This window comes from Manis pentadactyla, chromosome 18 (assembly GCF_030020395.1).
Source record: "Manis pentadactyla isolate mManPen7 chromosome 18, mManPen7.hap1, whole genome shotgun sequence".
NCBI classification, from domain to species: domain Eukaryota; kingdom Metazoa; phylum Chordata; class Mammalia; order Pholidota; family Manidae; genus Manis; species Manis pentadactyla.
Window position 1 is genome coordinate 1,809,954 of NC_080036.1, and position 11,979 is coordinate 1,821,932.

Consider the following 11,979-nt stretch of genomic DNA (forward strand, 5'->3'; position numbering starts at 1 on the left):
ACAGTGACTAGAAATGACAAAAGACTGACAAATGACAACGGTTAAAGATCTGATGAGAGAGCTTACCCTAAGACAGTGGACATGAGGAAATTTGGATTATTTTTGTGACACAGAACATTCAGTCACAAAGTTTAGCATCATTCCCTTTGGCAGTGCTCTCCAGGTAAATAAATAAACAAATAAATAAATGTGTGCGTGCGTGCGTGCGTGCGTGCGTGTGTGTGTGTGTGTGTGTGTGTGTGTGTGTGTCAGTCAGATAAATAGGCCAAATTAGCCAAATATTTTCCCCGACGAGGAGAAAAAATTCCTCTGACAGGTTCCAGGGGCCCTCGGGAAAATATCAGAGTTAAGTAGAGGTATAAGCACCTTTTTGAACTTGATTCTGGGACGCCGTCAGAAGGAAGTTTCTTCGGCACTTGCCTCAATAAGATGATACGTTGCCAAGAAGCAATACTTATCCACTTAACCAGCATGACCACAAAATACCTCAAAGGCAAATACAGAAGGTTCCACAGTCGTGAGCAACGTTTAGCTTTTAGTCCTTTTACTGGGGGGATCTCATTTTCTTCAATACTCAGACGACTCCTTGAGACTTGAAGCATGAGAAACTGCTTTGATAAAACAATTAGAAAACCTTTTGCAATCTTTCAACACGAAGAGCAGCAGACTAACCGTTTGAGAAAACATTGTCTTTTTCGCCGAAAACAAAATTCGAATTTTGCCGTGTCCTTGATATCGAGACTCATTTGCTTTTATTTCACAGAGCATGACCATATCCGTTTTTCCACAAGCTTTCCACAACTTTCCTTACACATCCGTGTTCTCCCTCTTTAAAGAAACAGCTGTACTTTAGAACAAAGTTACTTCCTTTTATCCAAAGACCCGTTTTTTGTTCTTTTTTTAGCATGCACAAATGTTTTCCTCATGACTTCAAATACTTTTAGTTAAAATTCAAAATCGTTAGGAACTTGCAATTTTCAGTGAACACTGAGAAGTAGGCTATTGTAAGCCGTCACACTAGCATTCTTTAGATGGACAAATTTATGAGCACCTTGACTAATTTCTGGAATCGTGTGCTTTAAGGCACAGTCTCACTAAGCACAGAATATGTCTGAACTGAGCAAAACTTTAAGATTTTAGGTGACGACAAAAATTCTCAGGCTCTCGGTGGGATTACACACTGCAACACACAATTAGTATTGAGCTGTTCGCTTGCTACACACTTAGCCGACTCATTCTTCACTATGCCAAACCTTGACTGAATGTGAGACAGAGTCAAGCCTCTAATCATTTTATTCTGGGAAGATTTAGCAGATAACATCCACCTAAATGACTGCAGGTGAACGTAGGCAGCTGAAAATCCCAAGGACACGTCCCTTTCGGTTCCACTTAAATTAGCATTCACGCTTCACATCTTTTATTGGAATTTTCTGGAAGTTTTAGAACGTCCAATTTTCACAAGCGCTTGTCTGTAAATCCATTTTATTAGTACCATCCGGAGGTAGAAATAGATTTCTCATTGACCCACTTAGACACACACACCAACATACAGATTGAGATGTAATGTACTACAGCTAGCAATACTTTTCATGAGAGAACATATACACAGACAGACAGATAAACCGACACAAAGATTTGAGTTACTAATATATCCAATTGCCTTGCTTCCTTTTAGCTCATTTGACCCAAAGTGTCTCAGTTCTCAAGAATACACTCTGAAGGTGAGCAGTTGACATAACTGGGTAAAGGTTTCGACGGCCCCAGACTAACAGGGCTGAATGAAGGCTCTGAAATGATAGGGACTGTGTGTGTCCAGGGGGCTGGAAATAAAATGCAAGTACCATTCTAGCACCAGTCACTGAAAGCCAGGCCGTGCTGCGGAAGACAGATTTCTTCCGTTTTGGGGAGTCTAGTTTAAAAACAAAAGAGAACCTCCAAAATTTTGAAGATAATGAGCTCAATAAGTAGACTAGGTTTTCACCAAAAAGATTTAGAGAACGAGTCCCCTATTGTAGTAGTTCACAGGACTTTTGACTATTTTCTTTCCTTGCATTAAAATAGATTTGGCTGCATCACCTTATCAGACTGTCTACTTCTCTTGGGGGCCAAGCCTCTCCGTTCGAGAGTTTGTATTGAGGTCAGGCTTGTGGGCAGAAGAGAAGACACTTCTTCCTTTTCAGGCTCTGGGGACCGACATCCCTCCCAGTTCTTTAGAAAGGCAAGCCAGAGGCGTGTGTGTCTGGCTTTAACTTGAAGAGGAAGCTCCCACCTGGGAGAGAGAAAGACAGCCGTGCGACACACCCGGTCGGTCGGTCGGTCGGTCGGTCGGTCGGTCGGTCGGTCGGCCTTTTCTCTGTGGGAGGGCGTCCCCTCGCTTCGCCCTGGAGCCTGGAAAGATTTAGCAGATACCATCCACTTCAATGCCTGCCGGTAAACTTAGGCAGCTGATTGTAGCAAGGACACGTCCATTTCGGTTCCACTTAAATCAGCCTTCGTGCTTAACATAACATCTTTTATTAGAATTTTCTGGAAGTTTTAGAACGATTGGTCATCACCTCCTCTGCCAGGCCCACTGGACTTGAGCACTCCTTACCAGCGTGGCCTGCACCTTGCCTCGATTCCCCTCTTGCCTTCCCACTGAGCAAGAGTCGCCTCGGAGCTCTGGATCTCGTGGGACCTTACCAGTGTGCTCCTCCTTTACGCCTTTTGGGAGTTTGGCTAGTTTTTGTGTACCCGCCCAGAAGTGGCACTCTTAGAGGATGCCAGGTAGTCAACAGTTCCCCTAGTTCCGTTGGATGCCTCGCTGGAAACTGGTTCACCCAGAGCCAGAGAAATGAAAGTCCAGGAGACTGAAAGTAGACCCGAGTGTTCCTATCCTATCCCAGTCTGGAACTCTGGGCTGCTGCTGCTGCTGCTGCTGCTGCTGCTGCTGCTGCTGCTGCTGCAAGTCCCGTGTGTCCCGTCCACGGTGACAGCACAGCACGTCAACCTCACGCATGAAAGTAGATGACTCTCCCGATGAGAGGTGGAAGCTGATTTTCCTCACCAGAAATGGTTTACAGAGTCAACGTGCTAACGTGTAAGAGGCAGAGGCAGGCACCAAGAGAAAGAGACAAACAGTTCCTTCCGTCACTTGCAGTTTTTTTTCACTAGATCGTAAACTCCATAGGAAGGAGAACCATTTCCTTAGCTCTAATGCCTGGTCCAGACTAGCGACTGAAAACATATTTGGAGTGAACTGAACTCTGCATTGACTTTTTTTTTTCCTTTGGTGTTGTCGTTTAGGTCCTTGGAACGCGGCAACCATTTTCGTGGCATTTCAGCAAGATGTCTCCACGGGATTACCAGAACTCCAATTTTGACTCTGATGTAAAATGTACATGTAGGTGCATTAAACTATCCGGGTGCCAGTGAGTCTACTGCAAACTCTTCCTCTCTGATTCTGATGCTTGATCCTTTAAGAGGCAGTTTTCGCACGGCTGCCCAAACGGCCTACATACGTGAGGGCTAGATGTGGACAAGCTTACTGAGAGTTCATAGGAAATCTTTCCTTGTGAACATTTTACTGACCCGGGTATTCGTCTCGTTGATTTACACTGCACATACCAGACAGGTAGGGTCTTTAAAAGTCCATATTTCTGCTTTGCTTTTCACGTTGAAAGAGTCCCAGTATTTTGGCCAAAGTATATACTTCAGGGAGTCCTTTTTTGTTTTTGTTTTTTGTGCCCACCCACCAGCCACCCCGTACACTGTATTGACATCCGTGAAAAGTGTATCTCACATGTGTGTGGGGGTGGTGGGGGTGGGGGTGGGGGCGGGGGTTCAAAGTGCACATCCAAATATTGGAAGTCTGATACACTGCACTGTGTTCTGGAATAAGATGTAATATGCTCGCACCAGGATCACACAGACGGTATGCATCTGTAATAACTTCTCTGGAACCTATTCTATAGATTAAGATTCTTCTATTCAAACAAATACAAATATCAGATACGCTTCAGAGGAGTTGATGATGCTAACGGTCTAAGATTCAGAAATGAGAGGAGGCAAAATTACTACCTCTGAAACTTGGAGAAACGAGGCACATAAATATCCGTCATGTAGCTGATAGGTATCCAGGATAGCCACACAAGATCGACGTCAAACCTCCATGGGGGTGGGGGGGAAACGCTTTTGAAAGGTGAAAATAACCCGCGACTCAATGGCACAGCACACAGGCTGCTGTCCATTTATGCAGACACTTCCTGTCAGGAAGGATGGATCCAAGATCTGTCCATGAAAACCAAAGCAAAGGAAAGACTCGTGGATACCAGAGCAGACAAGAAGCACACACAGCAGAGGTCGAAACATGCGTTCATGCTAGAATCCAAACTTCTGATTGCGTGCCGTGTCACTGACGGAGGGCTCGCTGGAAATCCAGACGATGGTGCAAGAATCCGGGAAGGGTGATTCACAGGCGAGCATCCCGGAATAGTCCTTTTCCCCCTGACGAGCTACTTCCTCTCACCAGTCACCCGAGAACTGTACACGGAAACAACCTTGAGATACCGTGGCACTGCCATTCGATGGGCGGACGTATGTGAAAATCTAACCGAACCCCGATGCTTACCACGTTGCTGAGTTTGGAGCCGTGGGCTCTCTCGTCTCTGCTGGCGGCAGGGAGACTTCTGCGATCACCTCGGAGAGTGGTCCGCAACACCTAGTTTATTTGGAGATGCCAATGCACTCACCCATCCTGTGGGCATCGTAGGCGACGGTCATTCTCGCCATGCCAACTCTCCTCACGGAGACGTGTCCAGAAAGTTCACTGCAGTACTGCTGTTTTAACTGTGGAACCCTGGAACCAGTGCCCATTAGCAAATGGACCGTGCAAGAGGTTTGTTTGTCATCTTTGGTTGCCGACACGAATGAGTACAAGGTACGTGTATTACTTTGGCTTCCCCTCAGGAACCATGATGAGTTAAGAAATGGCCAAGCGATGTGCCCTGTGAGAAGGTTTCGTCGTTTCAGAACATGCCAAGCAAGACTGCTGTGACACATATACTAAAAGCCTAAGAACACACACGGGAAGGGTGAACACCCCAATCTGGCTCATGTTTACCTCCGCAGAAACAGGAGGCAAATGGGCTCAAGTGATGCACGGGAGGCCTCCATCGCCTCTGCCACGTGTTACTTCTTCCTGAAAACATATTCCATATGAGAAAAGTGGGTTTATGAAAGCTGAGTGGTGGTCGTTCTCCACACATTTTTGATATGCTTGCTACTTAACAACAGAAACCAAAATTTTATAGATTAAGGGGGAAAAAAAAAACAGGAAGTGATGTCTCGGCAAGCTAAGAATCCTTCTAAGTGTCACAAAAGCCACTGGCAATAATAAATACAGGAAACATCTCTGTATGCAGGAAAAGTGGGACGTATGCTTTATGCTTTCAGTCAAAGAAGGTATGAGACACAGAAATGCATTTTCACTGGGGGGGGGAGGGGAGGAGGAAGGGGGTTGGAGGGAGAGGGAGGGGCTGGTGGCAGAAAGGAAAGAGGGAAGGAAGAGAGGAATTGAGAGAGGAAAAGAAATGGTGTCCTAAAAGTGTGAGAGGCTGGTTCCTGAAAAAAGGAAATCTTTGGACGAAAGCTGAACATAAAGAAGAAAGTTGCAGAAGGGCTGTGAAAAGGAACCTTGGGAAAAGAATCGACGTGTGTGATCAGGCCAGCTACGATCTAAATGAGTTTCTTTAAGATGATTTTTAATAGCAGAAGTAAGCTGGCACAAGAATAAAATCTAGTTTTCTCTGTGTCAGGAAGACAAAGTGTCCTGGGACTATTGGTCTGCTCTTCCTATGTGAGAGACTGTGAAAGGGCTGGTGTGTGTGTGTGTGTGTGTGTGTGTGTGTGTGTGTGTGTGTGTGTGTGTGTGTGTGTGTGTGTGTGTGTGTGTGTGTGTGTGTGTGTGTGTGTGTTGTGTGTGTGTTGTGTGTGTTGTGTGTGTTGTGTGTGATGTGTGTGCATTGCCTTTAAAGGCATCGACTTTTCAAACGATTTTCCTGTGCTGGGTGTTGCCTTCATTGGGTCTTTCATTCGTTAAGAAAATGGAGTGTGGTGTGCTTCCTAGTAAAAGAGCTGAGTTTTGCCAGCAACCGGGTCCCCTCCCGTATTTTGCCTGTGAAGACTTTCATTGTCCCTCTGGGCACACAGACAGCCAAGCATCTTTTTTCACAGTGTAGGAATGAATTAGCATGAGAATGGCCATCTTAAGGGCCAAAGAGCCGTTTTCTGAGTGCAGGACTCAGGAAAGGAGGAACTGGGTAAGGCTTGATAAACAGGTGTTGAAGAACAAGTTAATCATGGACACCGGGTTGCGGGCGGTTGCGACTCTGGTCAGCTTATCTTGCTGAACCACCCTAACATTTGAGGAGTGGTCTTATCTTGCTTTTGCTTAACCCCCAGGATGTAGCACAAGCCAAAATTTATGGAAAGTTACTGTGAGTCAGTGCTTTTCGAAAATGCCATAGAAACCCCTGGCTTTGAGTGCTCTGGGTCCTTGTGGAAACCCGCTGCGTCGGGCAGACACTTGGACCCCAGCTAGCTGGAAATAAACCTCGCTGTGTGACTTGCATTATCTTCTGTCTATTTGAAGAGGTGGTGGTCGACTCCGGACCCTAACCACAGTTATCCTAGTCTACGGAGTGTGTAAGTAAGTGCGAGTGAGAAAGAGAGGGAGAGGGAGCTGGAGAGGAGAGGAGGGAGGGAGAGGAGAGGAGAGGAGAGGAGAGGAGAGGAGAGGAGAGGAGAGGAGAGGAGAGGAGAGGAGAGGGCGAGGGGGAGGCGGAGGGAGGGAAGAAACCAGAAACCTGTGTTGATACTTCAGACAAACTTACTCCAGTCCAATTCTAAGTGGCTAAACTGGTTTTGATTGTGTGAAGTTTCCACGGGAAACACTGTCCGACAAGATAGGCCTACAAAGCTTTCTGTGTGCTCTGTTTGTAGGTAGGGGTCCATCACTGCTTTGGAAATGATGTGGAACTCCTAGAAATCGGGAACGTTCTAGTCTCATCGGATCCCTGACGATGATGATTCTGTTACCCCACGATACGGCTGTCATCCAAACGGAGGCTCCCGTGGAAGGAACGAAACCTGGGCTTTGGGGACATGCCCTAGCTGACTGGCCCACCAAGGTGGCAGCAGCCACCGAATCCATAAAGCTGGTGGCCCAGGTGGATCCAGTGCATGCCTCTCTCCTACCAGCACACCAAACCCGATCCGAACCCCCTGGCTGTCAGACGCTCGACATCCTGATGTCTCTGCGACACAGAAGCAGCCTGGTCCCGACTCAGAGAGACATGAAGACGGGCTCCTTGGTGGGTGGGTGGGTGGGTGGGTGGTTGCAGACATCCACAGTCGGTCAGGGCCGTGGGAAACCCAATCCAACCCGGACAGTTTGTGTGCTGCCCAAAGAGACGGCTCAGCTCACCCCCACCCACAGAAGTTCTTTCCAACCTCACACGTTGACATATGTCCAAGTACTTCCTGTGATGCCCCGTGGAGCCAGAGCCCAGGGAGTCGACGCCTGGATCCGTGTTAACTAACCTTTAAACCCCCCACCCCCACCCCCCAAAATAAAATATAAAATAAAATGAAATGAAATATTACAAAGTGGGGGTGGGGGTGGGGGTGGGGGTGGGGGTGGGGGTGGGGTCAGGGGGAAGGCTAATCCACCTAGTGACCCGTCCGTCCGGCACTCCCGATCTGCCATCTCCGATTCCGCATGACTAGGAAGGGAAGCAGCCGCCGCTGCCATCGCAGAGCGGACCGCTTCCACCTAAGGGTCCGGACCAGGCCTGTGTGTCCTGAGAGATTCACAACCACCCTCCTTCGTATCCCTTAGATTTCCTCTCCTGTCGTCATCCTTCTGAGCACTGCACATGAGGCGTGGGGTCCCGGAAATCTCAAGCCCAGGCACCCTCCTGAAATGCCTAAAACGGTGGGGTTTCATCGGGCTGTCGCTCTTATACCAATAAGGGCCCTGAGGGATCCAACCCCGACTTAGGGGAGACGGCAGAATGACGGTCGGGGTCACGGGGCTCGTGGATGAAAACCGTCTTACCGACGGTCTGTGTTGCTCTACCGTCACGGGTGCTTGGTGTTATTTCATGGAACCTTCGTACCCGTTGTTCCTCGCCATGATGTCAGCCTGGGAACGAAACCACAGACAGCACAATGCTTGCCTGCTGGACAGAGCGAATGAGCCATCTAGGCCTTTCCCTGAAAAAGATGCTCTTCCTTAAGGAAAGGAAATTGAGGATCCCTGATGAGGACAGTTGACGGATAGATAGTATAGTTCATCCTCTTCTCTCTCTCCCTCTCTCCCCCTCTCCCTCTCCCTCTGTCTCTGTCTCTCTCTGGCTCTCCCTCCCCGCTCCCCTCAGCCCCCACCCCCTTCCTCTTCCCCTATTTCTTCCTTCCTTCCGTCTTGTCTTGTTGCTGCCCTGGACTTGTCACGGGCCGGGAATATCTCATCTCATCCGAAGTCATGTTTCAATCGCCCTCCTCCGAGGGGCATGACCTCCTTGGGAATGAGCTTTCCTAGCAACAGGGGACGGACGATGCCCTGACCATAAAAGGGCCTAGGTAAAATAGAAACATAAAACACACGTTACAGCTCTACAAAAGATCGTGACGAAAAGGGGGAGTGGGGGGCTGGTTAGGAAGGGGTGAGACAGCCAGCCCAAATCAAGCCACAGGACAGAGGGCTGCGGAACGGGGGCCGGGGGGACAGGGAGAGGATGCCGCTGGCCACCGGCTAGGCCGGCCAGGGGCCAGGTCGCTCAGTGGCCAGCTCCACATTTCTGACATGCAGTCGTTGCGGCCACTGTCCAGACGGACCCCAGAACCACTGCACCCCCCGCCCACACACCTTGTGTGGGACCAGCGTCTGGCCATCCCCCACGAGTCGTCTACCAGCCTTGTCTATGGACTGACTGACCAACCAACCACCCGTTCCCGGGCTCGCCCCGCTGGAGCCAGCCATCGTCCCAGGGGAAGGGAAACGACTATTTTTTTTTTTTTTTCCCCCTGGAGGCGGGTGTCCCCGGCCCCGCACCCTCCTAACCACGCCCCGTTTCTTGAGGCGGGTGGACATAGCGTTCCCGTGAACCGGGCCTGCCTGCTGGCGAAGCAGACCATTCTCGTCCCCATCCCAGGCCTCAAGTCCAGTCCTCCTCCCGGCTGGCTAGCATCTGTCAGGGCTCAAGAAGCCTTTCCGTCTCCGAGATCCGTCCTCTCGGTCGCTCTCCTGAGAGTTCTGAGGACTTGTCAGCGAGGAGGGGAGTTTGGCTTTGCTCATCCCCACCAAGGGTACCCTAGAACATCAACTGTTCTGTTCGAAAACACACTTGGGCCAAGGTCCCTGGCCAGCAGATCCCCTCGGCTTGAGGAAGTGATCTCTGAATCAGGCAAGCACGCCACCTAGTGACGAGAGAGAGAAGAGAGACGACAGAAAGGGAGGGTTTTTCTCAAGGCAGGGCAAGGAAGGAAGGAAGGAAGGAAGTCTTCCAAAGAAAACGGTTGTTATTTTTATTATGATTTTGGATGGGGTCACCTCCACGTGGGGACGAAAGTCTCCTCCTCCATCTCCCAGGTGGGTGGTTCCACCTTCTTGTGGGTGGGGAGGCATCCATGACCTATGTCTCTGACCGACCCAGGCTCAACCAGAAAATTCCTGACTGTCTGTCTCCCTGGCTAGAGTCGGGGCTGGGGTGGGCTGGGGGAGTGGGAGCGACCATGACGTGAGGCATGAAGCCGCGCTGCTGGGGTGAGTCCGCCTAGCCAAAGCGACCCCGCTGTCGGGCATGTGTTTTTCTTGCCCTTGCCCGCAGGTCCCAGAACGAACGGATCGAGCGGCCAGGGGCGGCAGGGCGGGGCCGCCGCCGCCACCGCCGCCCCCCAGCCTCAGTCCCCGGGCAGGCTGACGGTCACATCCGGGTCCCGCCCCCACCCCCACCCCCACCCGTTCCCCTCTGCCCTCTTCTCATTCAGAGGAAGGGGAAGGCGGGAGGTCACCGAACAGCCCTCCCTGTGTCGTCCACAAGCATCTCATCCCCTTGACCCCGCTCCGTCTGAGATACCAACTCGGCTTTTCCCCTGTGCAATTTCCCCGGGGACCAGGAGTTTAGTTCACCCCCCCCCCTCGGCACGAAACCCCCAGCTTTCGGTTCCCACCGAGTCAGCCGGGCTCACTCGGGAGTGGGGGAGGGGAGGGTCAGGGACGATCGACTTCAGCGGGCTTCCTTCAATCGCTCCTTTCAAATGCAGAAACTTCCCCCCGGTCCAATTCAATGGGAGCATTTGACTTCCCCCTCGGGGCTTCTCTCCATTGAATGTCTCTCTTCAACTCCCCCACCCACAGGCTGCAGCATGCAAATGGCGGGGGGTGGGGGTGGGGGATGGGGGATAAGGGCGGGATCTCTTGAGATACGCCCCTGAAAGCGGAGACCGAACTCAGCCTCCCTTTCGTAACCCAGGCAACCCCGTGAACCCTTTGAGAATCCTGGGCGTGGAGGCTGACGCCATACAAGATGTCTTCCCTGGAAGGGTCGGGGTGGGGCTGTGGGGGTGCTGAGGGCGGTTGGTGTGTGTGTGTGTGTGTGTGTGTGTGTGACCATCCGAGTCAAAGGGGTTGGGGAAGGGAGGGGCCGGACGCGCTTTGCAGATCTCGTCGCCGGTTCGCATTCCTAGGCCGTACCCAGGCTCAGAGGGAGTGATCAGGGCCGAGGGAGGCCTGGCAGGGGGTGGCTCCTCCACCCTGGCTTGTGGGCCCAGAGATCACACTCACTCCTAAAGCAACGCTGTTCTAGGACCGGGTTTTCATCGTCCATCATCTTCCAGATCGATGGGGCTCCCGGCCCCCACCGCCACCGCTCCCCGCGGGAAGTCCTTGGTGTCATCCCACACGTTCACGGTGTTGTTTGGGCAGCCACATCTGGGGAGGTCTCTCTCCCTGTGCAGTAGGTGAAACTGTCAGGGGGAAGCGTTGTGTATTGCGCTCGGTTTTGGTCCCTCCCCGCCGCCAACAAGAATCGAAGGGCAGAGACACAGTCATGAAGCACAGTACAAGTTTTATTGATAGTTACCTAAAGAGTGAAGAAGTGTGGACGGCCTCAGGGAGGAGAGGCAACCTGAAAGGTTTATTATGTTTTATTGAAAGAGAGCAAGTTGGAGAAAGGGGTGGCTGAGGGAGCCATGCCATTCAAGCTGTGTAGCAAAACTCAGGCTGGAAGAAGACCCCCACGAAGCAGGGGCCTTTGCAGCCGGCTCCCCCTATTACCCACCTTGATTTCGCTTTTTTTTTATTATACTCTTGGCCTTGCTTTGACCTGCCTTTTCGCTAAGGGTTAACTAACCTCTGCCGAGCAGTGTGGAAAGGATGAGAACATAAGTTTCCCAGGAGCTTTTCAGGACAGTGCTCCTGAAGAACGGAACACGCCGGGGCCCAATGGCGATCTCAGCATAAAGTACCGAAACCTACCGTCAGTCAAACATTGACCACCCCATTTCCACTGAGAATACCCCCCTTTTATTGTTACCATGCTAGTGAAACTAGTGATGGAGAGTTTTATAGAAATAGAGTTACGAGAGAATATTGACTTGAATAACCCTGTCTGACACTTCATCAATCTTCTCATCTTTTCTTCCTTCCCTCTGCTACTTCTATTAGCTTTTTTTCTTTCTTCCTTCCTTCCTTCCTTCCTTCCTTCCTTCCTTCCTTCCTTCCTTCCTTCCTTCCTTCCTTCCTTCCTTCCTTCCTCTCCCTCCCTCCCTCCCTCCCTCCCTCTTCCTTCCTTCCTTCCTCCCTCCCTCCCTCCCTCCCTCATGACAGCCCTTGACTAGCATTTGTGCCTTACACGTGAAATCAACAAATCCCATAATTTTTCAAGAAGTAAAGATACTGCAAGACAAGTGCTGGGCCTGGAAGCCACAGGGCATACA